The sequence below is a fragment of the Zosterops lateralis genome (assembly GCF_965231275.1).
Source record: "Zosterops lateralis genome assembly, chromosome: 7".
Classification (NCBI taxonomy): Eukaryota; Metazoa; Chordata; class Aves; order Passeriformes; family Zosteropidae; genus Zosterops; species Zosterops lateralis.
This window is the reverse complement of record NC_139767.1, coordinates 27,786,148-27,807,035: the sequence shown is the minus strand read 5'-3', so window position 1 is coordinate 27,807,035 and position 20,888 is coordinate 27,786,148. Positions and strand designations below refer to the sequence as shown.

The following is a 20,888-nucleotide window of genomic DNA, read 5'->3' as shown; positions in this document are numbered from 1 at the left end:
AATGATCTTTAGAAACAAATGGTTTTTAAACCTCATGTTGGGGAAAGGTAATTTCTCTGAAATTAATGTGGCCGAATTTTGTTTGTTTGTTTTGCTTCTGTAGCCAGGCAGAGCTGTGTCTCCCTCAGCCTCAATTCACATTTCAGCCTTTCCTGGAGCTATATCCTCTCCAGAGCTTGTGTTCATAAAATTTCTGAGAACTTACTTCTCCTGGAAGCCTCCACTCGTCTCTGCTCTGGATAAAAGCTGGTCCATGAGTTCTCGAGTTAGTAGGAAGAAGAGAAAGCCATACTGCACGTTTGGCCTCATTTCCTTAGGAACCAGGAACAACACTCATTTTTGTGTAACTATAGAAACCAGTGCTTTAAAGAAATGACCAGCCAGTGCAAGATTTGGGATAAAATTGAGCATTGACAATGATGATTTCTCCTGATGGGTCATCATGCACAAGGGAATAAAAGGCCTGATTACCACTAAGACTGCTTGAGGAGAAAGTCCAACCAGGCTGGAGGTTTTTTAGTTCTGCTTGATTGCCACGTTCTCCGTGAGAGCTCAGTGAGCTCAGTGTGACACACCTGGGTTGTCATGGGAGGAGAGTAAGAGGAGTTTCTGTTCTGTGCAGTCGTTACCAGGTTGTCCAAGGAAAATATGGGGAATACAGCTTTTTTCAGCATTGTAGCTCCTGTTGGGGAACCTTCTGTACCACCAGGCTCTTTCAGTTACTCACTGATACAGCTACATGAACAGGCATCCATAGTGAGTGTGCTGTCTTTGTCTTTGTGGGCTGTGTGGGTTCTGTCCCTACTAGGCACGTCAAACATGCTGAAATCCATTAAAATTAATCCATTAAAAAAATCCATTAAAATCTTTTCCCTCTAATGTTTGCAAAACCAGTGCTTTCATCAGTGTCATCCCTAGAAGTCTATTGTAGAATAGTTCCTAGGACTCAGCTTCCAAGTAGTAGAAACCTCTGGAAAAGTACCACAGCCTCTGCTGTTGGCTGCAGAAACCTCCTCTCCTTCCTCAGCATATGTGCTCAATCTGAACCTGTGAAATGCTGAAGGAACAACAGCTATAAACTCACTTCTATGAAATACTTCCTTTTCCTCTTTTCATCCTCTCCCGTCTGCTCTTTTCTTGTGCTTCTCTTCTTTTGGTGGTGATAAAGACCCCCCCATATTCAATCTGTGAATTTCCTCCCCCTCAAGCAGCCAGTGAAAAGTACAAATGGCATTTGATGTAAATCAGAGTAAGATTCTGCTAGGTTCCCCCTGCCCCCCTTTCCATGCTCTAGGCATTAGTATAATAAAGAAGAAGGCAATGATTGTTATTTAATTTACATTCTTTAAGGCAGATGCCTTTGACCTGTGAGGGATGGGAAAAGACTGGGCAGTGTGGCAATGTGTGAATGCCTTAAGCCTGGACTGAGGCTGATTTTTCATGTATTTAGGCAAAGACAGGGATGTACCCCCTGCCTTCCTTCTGCAGATCCTCCTCACCTGCCATACCCTCCCTTGTCGGCTCTTTGTGGGCAGTGAGTCATGGGCTCACCCAGAACATGGCAGCTGCTGATGATTCTGGTTCTAGGAATGGTGATGACAACTGCAGTGCTGTTCGACCACCAGCTGAGAGATGCTCCTTAACTGGCCAGAGCAATCACTCAATGGAAGGAGAGATCCTATGGCTGAGAGCTGTGCCAGGGAAATTATTGTATTATGCATAAAAAAAGCCAGACTAGAAGAGCTGGTTTAGCTGGACCTGTTGCTGTGCACAGGGGAGTAGAGTCTAATCCCCCACTGTGTTGCCCACAATATTTCTTCTTATGCCAGCTCATTTCACCATGATGGAGTGAAGGGAAGCAACAAACTTGGTTCTGCCCCTTGTTTTCCCTGTAGGGTGGCTGCACACAGCCTGACGTTTAATGTTTCTTGCAGTGAAGTGGATACAGCTTTTCTCTGGCAAGACTAAGGGAACTAGAACTGCCTGTGCCACAATTTGTTTCCTGGATTCTGCTCATTGGGAAAGCTGGTGCCAGCCTTTATCAGAGCACATGAGGTCTTATAATCAAGATGTAAGTGATTGCACTATTAGGATTTTTTTACAAGGCAAAAATGCCCCTCCAATGATCTAGAATTTTTCATCCTTAATCCTACTATGATGGGTCCATTGCAGTTCTTCTGCTTCCCCAGCATATCTTCCATTTCATAGACAAAAGTCCACCAATTCATTAATTTACCATGTTTTCTGTCTTTTAAATACTCCTTACATTTCCATCACTGGGAAAACATTTAATTGTCCTAAGCCTGCAAAATGATTTTGAGTCTGGTTGAGGCTTTGAGGCCAGACAACTTTATTAACAACAGTGGCTTGCTTTGCAGATAAATCCTTCTTTTCAGAGAACATATTTCCTAAAGAGTTTCACAGCTGATTATGGACACAAATAACTCATCAGAAAAAGTTAGAGATACTCAGTGCTTGGCAAGCCCTGGGTCATTATCCAGTTAATGCTGTGGCACTGTGCATTTCCAGCTGTGTTGCAGTGGCGTGCAGACCTCAGCAGCTGTTGCAGAGCTCATCAAATGGCTGTTGAGCATCATCCTTGATTTGTCATAAGTCTAAAGGTTTCTCTGGGGAGTGAATGTTATCGCCTGCCACAGCCTGGCTACACTGCAGTGATGCTCCAGCACTGTTGTTATCATGCATCCACTGCTTGTTTGAATTCCTTCCCTCTCCCCTTTTATTTCATAATTTTTCCTGTTTGTTGGGATAGTTGGGATCAGATTATTTATAGCCTTGTGCTTCTAGCTGACCTGTCTGAAAATGCAGTCTGATGTATGCTACCTGGCTTCATGTCTTCCTAAGCATCTGAGTTTATATTAAAAAAAAAAAAAAAAAAAAAGAAAAGAAAGAAAAGAAAAAAAGATGCCTAATAAAGAGGCACAGAACATTTTGTGAATTGCTCAGGTACATTGTCCTTACAAAGAAAAATGGACTTTTAGGTGTAAGTTATGGTATGGACAGAAGCTATGTTTTATGTAGGATTTTAATATTTGTACTTATTCTGAATAGCATCAAACAGAAAATTTCAAAACTGGAAAGGAGATTCTGAGGTGAGGGAAGGACGAAGCTTTGTATGAGGTTCACAGAAATGCTTTGTTTTAAGAAATGTTTCTCTTCAGACACATAGTACTGAGCATGCAGAAGCAAAACCTTATTTCAGAATGCTTTATGCTTCTCAAAATTTTTCCATGTTTGATTTTCCCCTTTTCATAACTTTCCCAGTCTTCTTCCCTTTTTTGCTATTCAGACACAATTTTAGCAGAACTGATATGATACCACAAACTATTTTGGCTCAAGGAAAAATGTTTCCAGAGGTTTTCTGACCACTTCAACCTTATTTCTGCTGGAAACCTTATTTCAGTACTCATGTGCTTCCTAGAGACTTGAAAAATCCATTCCATTGAGTGCTGCAAAAGGTGTTTTGCAGATGCAAGAGATCACAGTTAAGTTTCTGATATGGGTGGCCAGATTGCTTAAACTCTCTGTGCTTCACAATTTTTGTGATATTATGTGAACAACAATAAAGTTGTTTTTCTTTTTGGCTTCTAAGATTGTATCTGCAGGGTATGAATTACTGCAGTGCCAAATTTCAGAGCCCAGCTTTTTAACTCAACCGACACCTCCTCAGTCTTTTAGTTTGGAAACACTTTGTTCAAATCTCTGCTAAGTGGCCCTTATGTTTGTATGGAAACCTTATCAAAAGAGATGGAAGTCACATCCCTTTGTCTCTGAGAAACACCTTGACAACAGTATTTTTCTTCCCTTAAGTTGAATTGTAATTGCAAGAGATTTGCAATGGTCACTTCCAGGGACACCCAAGTACTAGTGACAGGGGAGAGTATTTGTGTGTTTTCACAGAGAATTGTTAATTTCGTGACTGTACTTCTTGCAAAACTTGCCTCACCATGACTGGGCTGTGAGTGTCCCTGTGCCTGCTCTATAAATAGCCTGGAAGGATAGAGACCAAACAGAGCACTTAAGCAGTAAGGACTTTTCTGTTGGGCCTGCTGGGTTTGTGCAGGTTGTCATTGTCACTGTCACAAGCAGGCTGCAAAAAATATTTTCAGCTGCTTGAGATAAAATGGGCAGAGGTAGAGACTTTGTGTTGGCTCGAAACATTGATATGCTTCCAGGCCAGAAATGTTCTTTCTGCTGCCAGCCCCCTGAAGACTTCTTTGGCCTGAAGGCTCATGTGTTACAGCTTATATATTAGCCCAATAAAAGATTCACGATCTGCCTTGTCTTGCTATCAGTCCATCTTCTAAAAAATGTTGCTCCAGCTAATGTGGCTCATTTGATTTGTATCCAGGGTATTTTAAGGCTGCAAACCCGTGTAGCAGGATAGGTGTCTGTCTCAATGCTGTCCTTATGTATGTTTGCATTAATGACGAGATATCCTGCAGCATTAGTTGATTTAAATATTGAAAACAAATGTTCTCCTGTTTCCCTGCCTTGGGGCTAGGAGTGATCATTCCAGCTTCTTCAGAGTACAGGAATCTGCATCTGTTGAGGTCTCTATTCTGCTGTGAGCCCAACATACGAACTCAGTTGCAAATGCGTCTGAGAAATGCTAAAATTGGCACCTAGTTCTGCAGGTACCTATACCAGTACTATCCCGTGGTCAAAATCCTGCTTTGCTTTAGAAATGCAGTTTTTTTAGACTTGGCCACTTGGGTCAACATCCTTCTGTCTCTTTATTGTTTACATCTTGATGTTTCAGTATCACCAGGATACATTATTATGATCCCGGGATTCAAACAGTCCACTGCTGATGGTTTTTTTAGTAACTTGGCAACATTATCTAAAGCAAAGCAGACTGTTGAAATTGGGACATACTGCAATTCACAGGGACAATAAAAAGTATTTGTAGTACAGAGTATTTTGCACATTTTGAATCTCTGTTGAATCAGTCTTAATCAGAATAGAGTGCCTGGAGAAAAAAAAAAAAAAACAACAAAAAACTGTTTAATATTTCTGATAAAAGTAGCATTTGCAAAAATACATTTAGAAATGTTATAAGAGTTTCACACAGTAGCCTTAGCAATGTTGATAGTGTTGTTTATAAATATGTGGTTAGGGAGATATAAAATTGTAGATCATTGACTTGCTAAGCTGTAATATCATTTTCTGAGCTATTTAGGTGTGTCGACTGAATGAATGTTTAGAATCCATGCAGCACATGTAGTAAAAATTTGCATGAAGACCATATTGATTTCAGGTGCAGGGGAAGCATTTCAATGCAGAATAGATGAGCTGCTGGATTTATCTGTATTCTAAGTTGTGAGAATGCAGAATTTGCTCAAGGGACCCCTTCTAGTCCTAATGGGAGCTGGTGCAAGGCAGTGAGAGGCATCACGCATGAGATGTATTGAATGACTGCCAGCTGCAGCTCTTGGGTTTGGCTCCTGGCCCCTCCTGCACTTCCCAACAAGGCATTCCGTGATGGATTCCATCTAATGGCCCCATTTCTGGCTCTTGATACAAGGGAAAGCTGCTCCCCACAACTGCACTCACAGAGGTAGAAGTAGATGTTACTCTTCAGTCTGCTCGTGACATGAATCTAGTGTTGAGTCGCCATCACTTTTTGGTGGCTGCATGATGGTTTTGGCATTTGGGGGCTGCAGAATTGGACTACCAGCAGCAGGAGAAGGCACAGCCCTTGCAGAGCAGTGGGTCAAGGGAAAACCTACATCAATAGTGAGTGGGCAGTGAAGAGAGCTGGAGGAAAACAAGAAAGCATGGGTCACGTTGCTATTAGTTGCAGAGAAATTACAGGAAATTCAAAAAACTGATGCTCATGTGGCGATGTGCCTTTTATGATGAAGTGCCTCAATTTGTCAAGATCATTTTGAACATTCTGTTTCTTCAAGCCAATGTCAAGATCTTTTTGTATCTTCAGTCTGGAGCTCATTAAGTGTGTGACGCATGGAAAATTCTGTTTATCTCTTAATAATGTGATACTGGGGAAAACAAACTTTTAACCCCATTTTCTGTTGGACATGTTCCGGACTCGAAATTCAACCTATTTCATAAATACGCACTCAAATATTTGTATGTATGTTTCTCAGTGTGGCTTTGAAAGTTGCTCTGCAGAAATCTCACCTGGTCATTGAGAACAAAATACATAAGCACAGAGCTCTGTCCACCTGAGATGGCCTGAGATGGAAACACCCCCTTACTGCTGGTGTTACAGATGGGTATTTCTCTGGAGGGAGATATTGAAGGATGCAGTGCATTTAGGAGTTTGTTGTTGCCTTGCTTCAAAGTGAGAAGAAAATCAATAATTTGTTAGGCTGTGAGCTGATGTCTTGTCTGAGTGCCAGCTCTGGTGTCCTCCAGGATAAGCTGCCAAAATGTCTGAGGGAGCAAAGCGGGATGTAAATTCCACAAGTCATTTTCCTGAAACTCTTATGTGGGAAACCTTCAGAAGCCTCTCAGTAAGGACAAAATCCTTCCAGGCTTAATGCTAGTTTAAGCAAAATTCCTTCTGAGGTCAGTAGACCTAATCCTGAAGTCTTATCACTTGTTTACCTTGATGGGATTTGAGTGTGTGTGTGGGGAATAGAGGGTCTTGGGACAGGGTGTGCTGGAAATGCTTTCCTGGAAGGCTGGAAGAAGCCTGCCAAGCTCTGCAGAAATGTCTGCATATATGAAAGGAAAGCTTGCTTCAGTAAAAATCACCTTTGCTTCCCACTTTCTGAGCAGTGGTAGAAAAGGCAGGCGAGGATCCGTCTTTTCTCTGAAGGCTGTTTGGTGCCTGTGGGTGGCCCAGCCCCATCTCTCAGGGATGGTGCATCTCACAATTCCATGTGTGTGCTTCTAAAGTGGTTTGCATCTCAGACTTCCTTTTGCATCCTAGATGAAAAAAGCCCCCGAGGCTGGCAACCCCCTCATAACTTTTTAATTGTAACACAGTCCCTCAGAATGATAAATAGTGTCAAATACAGAAGCAGATGAGAGCTGAGATGTTGGTTTCTCTTGTCCCTAAGCTGGAAAACAAGCCCTGGGTTTGCCGTGTGGCTCTGGGGAAAGAACCCTGCAGGGGCTTTGGAGCAGGTCCTGGTTCTGTTTGCCCCATGTGCTGTCATAGTGACACCCCATAAAAGGCCCCGTGTCCTTGCATTGCAAATCATGGCATGCCAACAGTGCCCTCAGCAGAGATTTCTCCTGTCTGTCTCTTTTCTTCCTCTCTTTCTCCTTGCAAATTGAAATCTATCTCCTTTATAACGGTCTCAGCCTTTATTAGCCAAAGATCATGCCTCTTTATTAACCTTTCAGTAAGGCTACATCAGCTGGGTGAAACACCATTCAGTGGGGCATATGGTATCATAAAAGTCACTGCTGGTGTCACACAGCTGTGTACAATTTTGTTTGGTTTGAGCCTTTTTGCTTTTCAGTAAAGAGATGGAAAACGTTCTTTTCTTCTTTTCTGCCTTCTGGTGAGTGACTTATAAACAGTCTGTGTGAAATTGGGTCTGGAAAATAGAATCAGAAAAATATATAGGCTGTTGCATTGTTTTTATGAATCCCAGGTCATGGTACAGGGGAGATTCTGTGGTAAAGTTTTATTAAAAGTAAAGAAGGAACACTAAAAGCTTTGCTGCTGATCCAGGGACAGTAAAACTTTGTCAAGCCAAGTAACACTGGGCCATCTTGTACTTTATTCTCTGCTGCTTATCTAAAGCACATTTGCTACATTCAATAGATTTCCACTTCTGGCAGTTTATAACTACATGAGTTTAAGAGCCTTTGACTAATTAAGAGCAGAGAGATTTCCACCATGCTGCCATAGCCCTGCTGGAAGAATAATTTTCAAGTGTTTTGCTCTTTGGAGGCCAAAATTACAAATAAGTATCTGTGTAACTATACATATACATTTATACTTACATACATAAATGTACAGACAGATACATATTTACACACATACATAAAGACACAAACATACATATATTGATATAGACACATATATGTGCTCAGATTATGTTTATGTCCATATTAATATTTGTTAAAAAAAAAAAAAAAAGCCTTAGGAGCAAAGAGCTTTGGCAGGCAGAATATAGGTACTGTTAGCAGTCTTCCAAGTGGGTCTCTGGTTGGGTTATAAGTTATTTTCAATTTAATAATGGAAGAATTTCAAGAGATTTGACCCTACAGGTGAAGAAGCACGTGTGATTGTGTGACTGCACGTGCACACATGCAGTAAGCATCTGTGAAGGATGTCTGTACTTAAACTGATCAGACAAGTTTTACTACTTCTGTCCATTGATACTGTTTTGAAATATGGGAGGCTGAGTCTATTAAGGTAGCTCAGAAATGTCTTTCCAAAATGAGGTTTGGTCCAGGTCTAGAGAAGGGCATACAGGAAAGGATCATGATTGAGGAAATAACTGTGTCAAATTGCAATTGAAGAGTGAGAAGGTAGAATGCATATGAAAAACTGCTGAGTTAAAAGAACATGTAAATGAAGGGACAGGCAGTTCAGTTGAAACTCACAACTGCATTAACCTTGCCAGTGTTGGATGCCTAACGCCACAATAAATCCTTTATCCTACAGCTCAAGATTTAGGAAAACATAAGAGTTCTTAACTTCATTCCTGCTTGACAGCATGAGCCAGTGCCTCTCACATCACTATGAGCTCGATTGCCCAGTCTCAAAAGGCTTGGGCAGTACCAAGACCCAATGGGGTTTTAATTCCATGTACAGGTGTTTGTGGTACCACAAGGGAAGTGTCTGATGGGAATCAGCAAATCTGAGATGAGTGATGCAAAATGAAAGCAGCCAGGAAAATAAATATTTATTGATGGAAGTTATCAAAACACTGCTCATTTTAGTGAAGGTTGAGAAACAACTTTGTTGGGATAAGAGAATTTACAAATGTGTCATTATGCTGTTGCTAAGGTCACACCTGTAGCATCATGCACCAAGATCATGCTCTTAATATCAGAAACCAGACTCCAAAGGAAGACTGCACCATTAAAGGAGATACAGGAGCAGGAATGAATTTAGCCAGTTTCATCTAGAGAAATGCTTAATGGCAGGATGATCATCTTAAGGGTCATTTAATACCGGGAAAAGGAAATGATACATAACACAAGTAGTAACACAAAGCACAGTGAATTCAATTTAATAAAGGGCAAATTCAAATTGGAAATGAGGCTAAACTTTTAGATGGTTAGGAGCAGGCAGAGAGGGAAATCATTTGCTTAATGAGGTAGTTATGACAAACTAGGTAGAAATACTCTGTTTTCTGAAATCAGCAAGTGTGATGTTCATCTCTCCTGCCTGATGCAGTGGGTTCAAAGGCAGAGTCCAGTGGTATTTTGTCAGCCTTGTCCATCATGAGCATCAGTTGCATTAATAATTAGTGTTTGAATAAAGGCATTATGGTAACACTGTAGAATCCTTCTTGTTTCTCTAACATTGAAGAAAGAAATTGGATATTTTGTATCTTCATAATATGAAACAAAAACTTAAGTGTGCTGTGGTTGTACAGGTGAGGAGGATTTACAGCCTCGTGACTTTTGTGCCTGGTCAGAACAGTGTCAGAGAAAGGCTAGGGGAGACTCTTCATCAGGTTATGGAGGCTTGGGTGCTTCACTCTTCACTGTTTTGAGGACAGTGGACACCTCAGAGGTACCTGTTGGTAATCCTACTCTTGTATTCTGCTCCTAGTTTCCTTGAAGCACAGCTGACCCCATGGCTGTTATGTAGTGGGTGATCTTAATTCCCTGCCTGCAGGGCTTGCTGCTCCAAGTGGGCTCTTGGGCTCCTGCCTGCTTACAGCTCTTTTAGGAACATGTCTGAAACCACCAGCCTTGTATCTATGTTGCCAGAAGGGTTTATGAAAAAGAGACTACAAATGCATACTGCCAGAACCTCACATCTGAGTAGGAATGAACCAAATATATTTTGAGTGCAAATTTACTGGAATTGGTGAACAGTGCAAGAATTGATACTGATATTTGAATCAGTGATTCTGATAGAATGAAGACAAGTGATTAACAAAACTGTTTATCTCTTGATAGCACAAATATACAGTTGATAGTTCTTGCTTTATTTTAAATATAGTGATAGGCACAAAGTAAACCTAATTGATGAGGTTGCATAGGGATCCCAGCTAACAGTTAGTGATTGCCAACTGATGAGTTTTGCAATGTCTGAAAATGAAAAGTTCAGTGCATGGAAGTGGCTCCTATTGTCCAAAACAGCTGACAATTACTGTGTTTAAGGAAGAGAATTCTCATAAGGATTTGAGCTGCTCAAAATTAAATGCAATTTTTCCATATTTCCTGATAGTCATCAGGAAATGAATGTAAAACTGTGATCTCATGTCATTCAGAAAATTAATGGAATAATCTGATGGGCAGAGCTTGCTAGGGATCTGACTGTACACTGGAAAATAAGTCTTTAGGCATTGGTCTCTGTCAACAGCAATGGAAGTGGAGAAGACAGTAGATTTTATTCTGTAATTATCTGAAATAAAAATGGGAGATGTCCTAAAGAGAAATAGAGTAATGTTGCTTTTAGCACGGAAAATAGGTCAGTCTAAACACTAGCACTGGTCGTTGCATGCTACTATGGATGTGTGTGTTAGAGAGCTTGCTGGAAGATTAATTTATTCCTGTAAAAGCATTGCTTTATAGAGATCTGCTTTGAGCTTTGAGATTTTCATTGGAGAAGTGGAAAATTAGCAGTTTCCAGCTACCAGAAAGTTTCAGATGGAAACCTGGTTGCTAGTCAAGTTTCTTTCCCCAGTGCAAACACATAAACACTTGCAGGAAATCATCTGTGCTGCTGTGGACATTATTTCCTCTGCAGTGCAAATGAGTCCATTTTTGCAATCTGTCCTTTCTCTTGGTTCTGCAGCATACCCTTACTGGATGTATAAGTCACTTTAGCTGCAAACTTCTCACTCCAGTTGTGAGATTTCAAGTTTTTGCTTCTAGGTTTGTGTTGCAATCAAAAGTTTGTATGTTGCTTGCAGGACTTGCTGTCCTAGTTGCTCTCAGATCTTCTCTGCTCTTTGGTGAAGATTAGTAGCAAAGTGTTTGTGATGTTCTGTGGAAGCAATGGCAGGAGTTGCACTAGCAGTAAATGTCAAATAAAGAAGCTGTAAAGGCTGAGGAAAGTAAATGCAAATTATCAGGAGTCAGCTCAAGAGATTTTGGTGCAGTAACTCAATCTTTTTGGCTGGGGATAGTCACAGATTCAATCCACCTCTCATATGAGGCATTGAAGCAGTTGAACAATAGCCTATGAAAGTTACACTAATAGTGTTCCAGGAGCACAGGAAAGGTAATACTTCCACGTGTTTTGTCAAAATATTTTTGGACCTGTATAGCACATAACCAGTTTTATCAACTAATATAGTGACATCCACTAATCCAGTGTTTGTACTGGACCCAGCTACACAACTGATTCAAGCTTTAGTCTTTTATACTGTGCCATTGAGTTGCTCCTTAGAGTGCAAATGCCAGGTGGTCTTCCCCTAGCAGGTCTCATCTTTATCCCTATGTAAAATGGGCAATGCTTTGTGGGATGGGGAAGTCTTTCCTGTGTTGTTAAACTAAGGATTTACTTAAAATATCTTCTTTCCTTTAAGCAGTTATCAGACACATTTTTTTGGTTATATACCATAGACTAAATTCTGTGTCTATCCTGGGTTTGTAGTTGAACAGAGCAGTTCATCTCCAGGGGAACACAGGTCTTTCTTTATAACTGTTTATAACTCTTCATTTTGTTTTGGCTTGGCAGATTCTCCATCCTTTGTGCCATCCCTCTTCAGCTCACTATCAGTGCCATTATTATCTCTGCATATAGTGGCAGGCTTGGGGATTTCATTGCTTTTCTGAAGTTTCTTTCACTCTTTCTTGGGTCCTCCCTGAAATTTGTTTCCTTTGTAGGTGAAAATAGATGGGTTCTGCTCTGAATCTGGTCTTTGCTCTGTTCTTAAAGCTTCTAATTACTACAGGACTGCACTGACCTGAAGCTGTGGTGAAACTGTGCTTAACATTTTCATTTGGAAATGCATTTATGATGCTGGCATGTGCATCTCCTATTGATAGGTTTACTTGCACTGTTTAGAACAATCTGAGGAGATTTATAATTGCTTGTTTTGTAACACAGACACAAAGAATTAAGTAGAGGCTTTATAAGTAATCTCTCTTTTCCTCTAGCCAAAGAAGCACTGTCGTGTTTTCATATATCAGCTTATTTAGGGTCAAAGTTTGACTTCTCTCTGAATTTGATAGGCATATATAAGTACTGCATCTGAGTAGTTCACAGAGAGATTTGGCACTTTGATTTTTAAATGCAGTGCCAAAAGTGTGGAGAGAACAGTGTAGCTTGATGAGAATGGACCCCATGCAATGACAAGAGGTATATTTTCAGCAAAAATTACTGTGAGGGGAGATGACTTAGGAAACCAGTTGCAATTAAAATTGTTGTAACAGAGTTGATACTGGAGACAGAAAACTGCTAGCTTTTGATATTTGCTAGCTGGGCAGAAACTGAGAAAATACATGTTTTCTGAGAACAGAGATATGGAGGAAAGATGGCTTATGTTTAAGGCTCTACACAGGGACTCAGAAAACTGACTTCAGTTCCTTTCCTGGCTGCCTCACAGGATGTCTCTGTAGTCTTGGGGATGATTACAAAGTTTTCACCATATGTTTATGCTGCATCTAGTGATCTAGTGCCCTCATTTTAGTTGGGCTTCATGAAATTCTAGCCTACCAAGTAATATTTATTCACTTGTGTATACCAGAAAGTAAAAACAAATGGTCTCTGGAAAAATTAAACTGAGTCATGTTTACACTGAATAGGGATTCTGTGTCCTACTCAGTGATAGATGAAAAGTAGGCCCTTCAGAAATGATGACATATCAGACTTCATGCTCAGGGCCAGAATGGGATAATTTAAATGGATTCAAAAAATGTTGTGATGAGGGAAAAGGGAGAAGGGGAGGTAGTGCTTACCATGAAGTTTATGATATATTTTCCCAGGATCTTTGTCACACAACTCAGGAAAGAGGAAGGATGTGAAGTAGAGAGATCCTTCCTCAAAGAGGACTTTATAACATCATTATTTGTATCAGCCAAATGCAGACGCACTTCTTTTTTAATGAAGGAAAAATGTGCCTTTTTTTTTTTAAATAGATAAATCATCCACAAACAAGCTGATGTGAAAATTAGAAGGAAGAAGTCCAAAGAGGCATGCCAGAGAAGGAAGTTCGTGGAGTCTGAGGGATTCAGAGAAGGCTGCAGTGGGACTGTCTCTGAGAGGAATCACCCATTCTTGACGGGTTTACCTTCTGGGACTCTGACTTTGGACTGCTGCCAGGACATTTGTCTTGGACTTGTCCTCTGGGCTGGTGAGTTAGTGATGGAATGACACACGTCTTTGTTGGGCTGAAACATGATATTTTCAGATTACTCAGTGTGAGGGGTTTTGGTCTCTGATCATTCTGTCTCCTGCTCCACTGATGAGAGGATATGTCAAGTAGTTAAAGCACAAATTTGGGAGCTGGAAGACTTGGCCACTGTTCCTGAGGCTGCCACAGCCTATTTGTGATTTTGGAAAAGTCAGAGAATGACAGACATCAGATGTAGCATTTTCTAGTGGCTCAATGACTTAACTCTGCTGTCATTAGACTCAATGGGACATTCTCTCTTGACTTTGTTGGGAACCTTATATTTCAGACTGTCTATAAAGCATGTAGGCTCCTCTAATAATTTGGTTATTAAAAAAATGTGTTCTTGCTGCAGTGTAGGGAATTGATGCAACTTTTTAGCTGCTGTGTAATGAGCAGGGAAATCTCAGTTAACTAAAAAGGTGGATCACTGCTGCAGGCCCTGGTTATAAACTATTTCAAATGCGAAATAATGTTGGTGTGTTTTGCCAGAGCTCATGATTACACAAGAACCTACTACTTCTCAATTACTCAGAACAGATAGATGTAGTATAGGCAGGGGAATGCTGAGTGAAAATTGATTAGTTTGGTCCTAGAATATATCCCACAAAAACTCAACAGATTTTCCATAGGAACACTACAAGAAGGTACTATTTATAGTTTGTGCTCATTTTGTGCTGTCTGAAACTAGGAAGAGTTTCCACTTTGGAAAGGTTGCAGTTTCAATTTGGAAAATGGAAAGGCATTTTTAAATTCCTTATTGAAAATTAATTTTTTATTTTGACAGAAATATAAAGTGTTTCTCTCTGATTTTGTAGAATGATGGACCCAACACAGAATTTTCCAGAACAACCGATCTGGTCCGATCAGGTTGATTCATTTCCCTTTGGTCTGTCTGGCAAAGACACATGGGTCCAGAAAATGTTTTTCCAGGGGAAGTGTCAGTTTCAGTCCTGCAGACAGCTCACAGACTGGGAGTCGTCTGAAAGAGAGGAGATGTGAAGGAGGCTGCAGGAATCAATCAATCAAGTGGTGCCATTAGCAGGCAACAGTCTGCAGAGACGTGTTCAGAAAGCCCAAGAAATCCCAGATACACCGTTCCTTTGGGGGCTGCTATACTGAGCATAGACTTGGTCATCTCACAAGGGATAATGGATGGACATGGATCATGTGGCCTAATTCTGCTTCTGGACAAAAATACACATTCAGGGGGACCGAGTGCCACAGTGCCTAAAGAAAAAAGGGATAGTCATGTGCTCCTTATGCTCCAGAGGCTTGCTCAAGCAAGTCCCTCCTGTACCCTGGGCAGTCTAGGGGCAGAGGAATGTTACTTTATTGAGAATTATTTGACTGCATATCAGGGATCCTAAAAGCCCTGTGAGTTTGATCTTAAATTTTGCTTGGACTTCCAGTCCAAGTGCTTTGGTTCGTGGCATGGCTGCTGCAGGCTGGGGGTCACTGGCCTGTAGCAGCTCTGGCCCTGTTGGCTGTTTGGGCCGTGTCCTGCAGTGTGAGCTGGTGGGGAGCCGAGCAGCCAACAGGAGACTTGGTCCCCTCACACCTCTTCTTTGAAAGCTCCAGCAAAACAAAAATGGTTTTGGATTTCTCAATGTCAGCAGATCAAGCTTTAATCAGGAAAGAGTCATGTTGGAAATATCTTGGGCAGAGCTGCTTCCTGTATCCTGGGTCTGGCTAAGAAACAATACGAAAGGTGAACTTGGCTCAGTGGCTTTTATTTCTTTGATCTGTCCTGCCCAGAATGGTGCAGCTGTACTCTTTGGAGGAAGAACAGGAATTTTCTTTAACTAAAGATGTTTGCAGTCATCTCCTGTCTCTCCTTAAATTCTTTTCATATTCATATTCATGGATTTAGTGCTAATGAGAAGCATAACTATATGTTTAAAAGGTTATTTGTCCCTTAGAACATCTCCCTCTGAATTTTTGCCTCATATAACCACCTAAATTAATCAGTGATTAAAAAAAAAAAAAAGTGCAGCTTGGTGTGACCATCCAGGACACTGTCTGGCTCCATGACTTACCCTGCCTTGCCTGTATATCCAGTGTGCTCTGGTGTGGAATTTTATGCTCTGTCCTCAGGTGCCTGCTATACTTAATGCAGTGTAATAGGACTGAATTCAGGACACATACTGGCTATGACAGAAAACTATTTCCAAGCAGCTGTAGGTCTACTTTAGGCCCTTTAGGATCAAATTTTCATCTCCAATTTAAACCCACTGAAGGAAAGAGTTTATCTTTCACACCTCTTGGAAGTAGAACCTAGAGCTAAGTATTGTCTTCAAGCACTATCCCAGCCCTTTCTCGGTGACCTTCCGAGCATATGTACATGCTTTTGGTGACAGTCTTGAGTTAATAGTCATGGCTGTCTGTGGAAAAGGCAGGAATGAAAGTAATGCCTAACTCCAGGGTGTTCTTACAAGCAATGAGGAATGGTGTCTGGGAGGCACCAGCTCCTAAGTTGGGGTTCCCCCCTTCCCCCAGCTGTGCCACTGGTTTGCTGTAAAATCCTTTACAAATCATTCACCTTCCCTAGAGGTTCAGTTTAGCTTTTGTACAGCAGGAACAATGATTCCTTTCAGCTCTGCATCCACAGTGGTGATTGCACGGGGATAACGAGCAGTAATGCAGCCTTCAGGGAGCTGCAGTGCTGAAGCCACTCTAGCAATGTTTTGTGCTGGGAGAAGAATAGATCCTTAAAATATTTAATCAACAATCACTGGGTATAAATACCCCCACTTCTGGATTAAATACTCTTAGTGATTTAGGGCTCTATTACCTCTTTACCTCTTTTGTTTATCTCATGTTCTCATCAATCAGAGCTTTACTTGAGACCATGATAAAGCACTTTACTGGATATAGTTGTTAGGAAATCTTCTGCATATTTTTAACCTTTTTAAAATAGAGATTCCATTCTCCCTTTCTGAACTGTCTTGACGTTTTTTAAAGTGAAACAATAATGAATTTCCATATGGGTTATACCTTGTAAAAAGATTATCTCCATTTGCTCTTTTTAGAAACTTTTCAGAAGGGAAGGCACTGTCCCAATGCACAGAAGCAATTTTTCTTTTCAATGGATCCTGTGACTCAAATCTAAACCTTTGCTCTCAGAGGAACACTTTTCAAATGTTTACTTACTGCTTGATTCCTGATAGGCAGTCTGGAAAAAAAAAACCAGATGAGGTGTTACTCCTGAAAGTTATACTGCTTTATATTGTTTGAAAGGCAGAGATTGAACTGATTTGTCTAGCAGCTTGCCTTTTCTCAGCTGGGGGAAAAAGTTCCTTTGTAGCTCAGGCTTTTATCAACAGCCCAATAAAAGTGTTTTATATATATATACATAAAAAAATCATACAACATATAAAGCCTTTTATCTTGATGGCTCCAAAGTAGTTGACAAATTTGTCAAGTAATTTGTCAGCTACTTTCCTCAAAAGCTATCTCTTACTCCAGAAAGTTATCATAGATGTGTTTCTATGTTAGGTGAAATTCTTCTTGCTACTAATAGCTTTGAAATAACAATCAGACTTGTAATGCATGCATTACAAAATTTGAATCTATGAATTTTAGAAATGTTTTCCTAGTCCTTTTTCCTAGCCGAAACAGGTTGTTGTGTATGGGCTAAAACTGCATGAACTGATGGGGGTGTCTGCTCCTCCGTGGTACCTCTGGACCTACCCCAGGCTTGAAGAGGAGCCTCTGGGCAAGGAGTGAGCTGTCTTCCAGGGGCCTCGTGAAGTTCCTCTCTGCAATTTGCCCTTTACCTCACTAGTGACACCATGACCTTCCATGGGTGCTATTCCATATCAGCATTATATATCAGCAGTGTTTGCCTCCTCTGGAAGGGCTGTGGATACACATCCTACGTGCATACACACTAAGAATCTGTGAGGCTTCTTCAGAGGATCCTCTTGGCTCCTGAACCTTTCCTCTGTACAAGTTGTTGGCTACCTCATGAGCAAACTGGGTGCAAGGTGACTGAGAGTTTCGTGAAGGGATCCATAGCAGGAGTGTGTTAATGGAGTCAAGTGCTATTTATTGGCTCCAGTGGATTTCGCTGCGCCCTTGGCACGTTTGTGCTTCCTGTACGAAACTTGGCTGAAGGAGTCAGAACTGCAAGACATCATCCCAAATTCCAGCTGGGATGCGTAACTTGGCTACATGACACTCTCCCCTCTTTACCCCCCTTAACTACTTCCCATGTTAAATAGTTTCTCAGGACTCAAAGGGGAAAGAGGAAATAATCTCCAGGCCAATGATTCTCATAAGTAGAAAAATTGCATAAATAAATTAGCGATGATTAATAGGAAGAAATTGTCACTTGTCTCACTTGCCTGGAAGCTGTAGCTTGCTGAAATGACAGTCTTGGTGCTGGAGGATTGAGATGCAGAGAGTGAGTGATGGGGGTAGGGATTTATTTTATATATATTTTCAAATTGAAAAAAAAAAAGTGTGATTTATTTTCCTTTGCTGCAGCCTGCTCCAAATCTTCAGTTTTACATTAATAGCTGTGGGAACAGCAGTTCTTACTGCCATATACTTTAGCTATTAACACTGTGTCTGGTTTGACAGTACATCTCTCAATTTATTTTTTTAATTCCCCTGTGATCATAAAATATGTATCAGCCTTCCTTTCTAATCTCCTTTGGCATGTCCAGCTAGTTATTTTGTGTCTTTCCTCCTTTGAATTTGATTTTCTAACAACATATACTTAATGAGAAAAAAGAAACCCTCTATTAAAACTCTCTTTTTAAAAAATTTGAAACCTGATTGAATTCATATTTAATGGAATGATTTCTCCAGTAGCCCCTAACAGCTTTCTACCCGAAATGTTTGCTCCACTGATATTTTAATTGCTATAATAATCAGCATTCTGAGTATGAGGTCTTTCCTCTAGCTCAATAAATCCATACTGGCTGAGTAAAGCGTGTCTGTGATTTATGTGCAGATAAACAGCTTTGGATCCTATCCAATCACTTCATCAGTTTTAATTTGGCTGCTTAATCAGTAGCGAACAGGAGTGTTGTTTTTTGCTGGTTTGGTTGTTGGGGTTTGGGGTTTGTTTGTTTGTTGGTTTTTTTTTTTTTTTTTTTTTTTTTTTTTTTTTTTTTTTTTTTTTCTTTATTTTGTTTTTAACAGGGTTGGGGGTGTTAATACAGGGTTTGGCAAGTTCCCCAGAATGGCACAAATAGCTCCCCATTTCTCATCATCTTTGTGTCAAAATCAGCTGTAACTTTCTGAAAGAGTTTATTAGAAGGGGATGAGATGCCAAGCCGTGCCTTTGGGCTTTCGTTGGTATCTAAGGAACCAGGCAGATATGCAGTCTGAACAGCGAGTCTGCTCTTATCTCATGGTTTATAAAGGACATCCCTCAGATGCCTGAGAAAAGTGGAAGAGCTCATACAGAAGCAGATTTTGTTTACTCTCTGTGTTTAGGGGTTGATGCCTTCAAAATCATTTCCACAGCAATTATGTTACTGCAGTTGCTTTTCCTTACTAGGCAAAGTGGCTTGGAAGGGTCTTGGGAGGTGCAGGGGGCACTGTGGGGTGCAGCTGTGCAGAGGTGGGACAGGAGAGCCTCCCTGGCACCCTCAGCCTTTTGCTCACTGTACCAGTCAGCCACGGACACGGCACTGTACAAGCCAGAGGGCCCCAGATGACTCCAGACTGAGGGTCTTTGAGATTAAGGCTCGTGACCACAGTTCCTGACCTCATTTTTGTCTACAATAACCTAAGCAAATGCCTGTTAAGGTTAAAACACTGCACCATTTACATTATCATCTATTAGTGCCATGTGTCAAGAGGTGAAGCATTCTCTGATTTATAAGCAGCCTCTGAAGGATTACAGAGAGCAACCCCATTTTGGACATCAAATCTAGGGCAAGCAATACCATCTGTAATAACAAAGCTTACCTAAAGAGCTTAGCATGGTTTGAGTAGTAAACCATGGCTGTGTGTCTGTGAACCTTGTCATCTCTCCTGGCTGCCTTCATTTCAGTGTGTAACTGTGCCTGGCCACTCCATTTACACTGGGAAACTGTGAGAAGTATTAGGAGCTCCTCCTCTGTATCTGTTTGGGTTTTTTTTTTTTTTTTTTTTTTTTTTTTTTTTTTTTTTTTTTTTTTTTTTTTTCCCATTTCATAGCAGCACTTGCTGTGCAAGCAAGGAGCAGGCTTTGAAAAGCTGTGCTAGGCTGTGTGAGTACCATTGGAGAGTTTATGGGGCAGACTGACTGGGAAGAGGACACTGGCATTGCTACTGTATCTTTTTGGGCGTTCACATCATAACCCAGGTGACATGCCACCTTTTTCCCATGTTGGGTTAAAATTCCTCCCAGCTCTGTTTCATTCTTACCAAGAATCTCAACCAGAGCTGCTCAATTAAAACTTTTTGGCTCAGCCTTAATTCCTTGCATACACCCATAGGTGTAAGGCCTTTAAATAGACTTTAAAATCATCGTGAAATTCAGAGAATTAGGCTGGGCTGGAGGGAAGGGCAGGGGATTGGGGGATTGGGTATGTGACATTTTGGGATCAGTTCTCTTTGCAAATGTGGGTGTCCCAGGGACCTTGGGTGAGCTGTGCAATCCATCTGCTGTGTTGGATTTTTTATAGCTTGCAAAAGGGCAATAACGCCTTGTTGCTTTTGAGTGGCGATGAAGAGAGAATAAACCCCATTAATGAAGAGGAGACATTTAGGCCCAGTGATGGTTCTGGTACAGCTCCACCTCCACTAACAGCACACACTGGGCTTTTTATCTGCAATGCTCAAAGAGTTTTCAAAAATGATCTGACAATGTGTGTGGAAGGGGAAGTTTGGCTATTATACTATTATTTATATTATGCTGCTTATTTTTAATTGATGACAGCTGTGTAGAGGGACTACCAGGCTTGGGATTCTCCTGGTTTTGACTGAGCACAATCTATAGGTTTGGTTCTCTTAAACTATACAGGAGCTCTGAGCATTCCTGTTAAAATTGATGGGAAGTGAACTTCAAGAGTCCTGAAAGATGAAGAGTGTCCCATCTGTCTATCTGCTGCTTTAATGGAGAGATGAGAAAGGTTTCATGCTGTAACCCAGCAGGGAATTCCAATGTCTGAGAAGAAATTTCAGGAGAAGGCTCAGTGTCTTGCAGATCAAAGGGTTCATTCAGGGAATCCTCTATTCTCTAGCCAAAGGGGAGCTCTATTATGTTTAGAGAGGCAGTGTGCAGACCAGAATTCTCCTGCTGATGAAACTTAGAGTGTGTACTGTCCAGTGGCTTACTATATAGAAAAGACTACCTGCCAGTCCTGGAGGTTTGAGCTAACAGATGGATCTTGTTTTCTCACAAACTGATATGCTGGGCTCTGATCTGCCTCCTGGGATATCACCAAAGAAACATTTTCACTGTCACCATTC

The 20,888-nt window shown here is 41.0% G+C and overlaps 1 protein-coding gene across 8 annotated transcripts in view; it reads left to right on the top strand.

Annotated features, from left to right (window-relative positions):
• Positions 1-20,888, top strand: part of SEMA5B (semaphorin 5B) — a 267,706-nt gene that overhangs the window by 61,350 nt on the left and 185,468 nt on the right. For all 8 annotated transcript variants that reach the window (XM_083865131.1, XM_083865130.1, XM_083865129.1 and 5 more), the window contains one exon: positions 13,219-13,433. The gene's annotated coding sequence lies outside the window, so the exon portion shown is untranslated. The remainder of the gene's footprint in view (positions 1-13,218; positions 13,434-20,888) is intronic.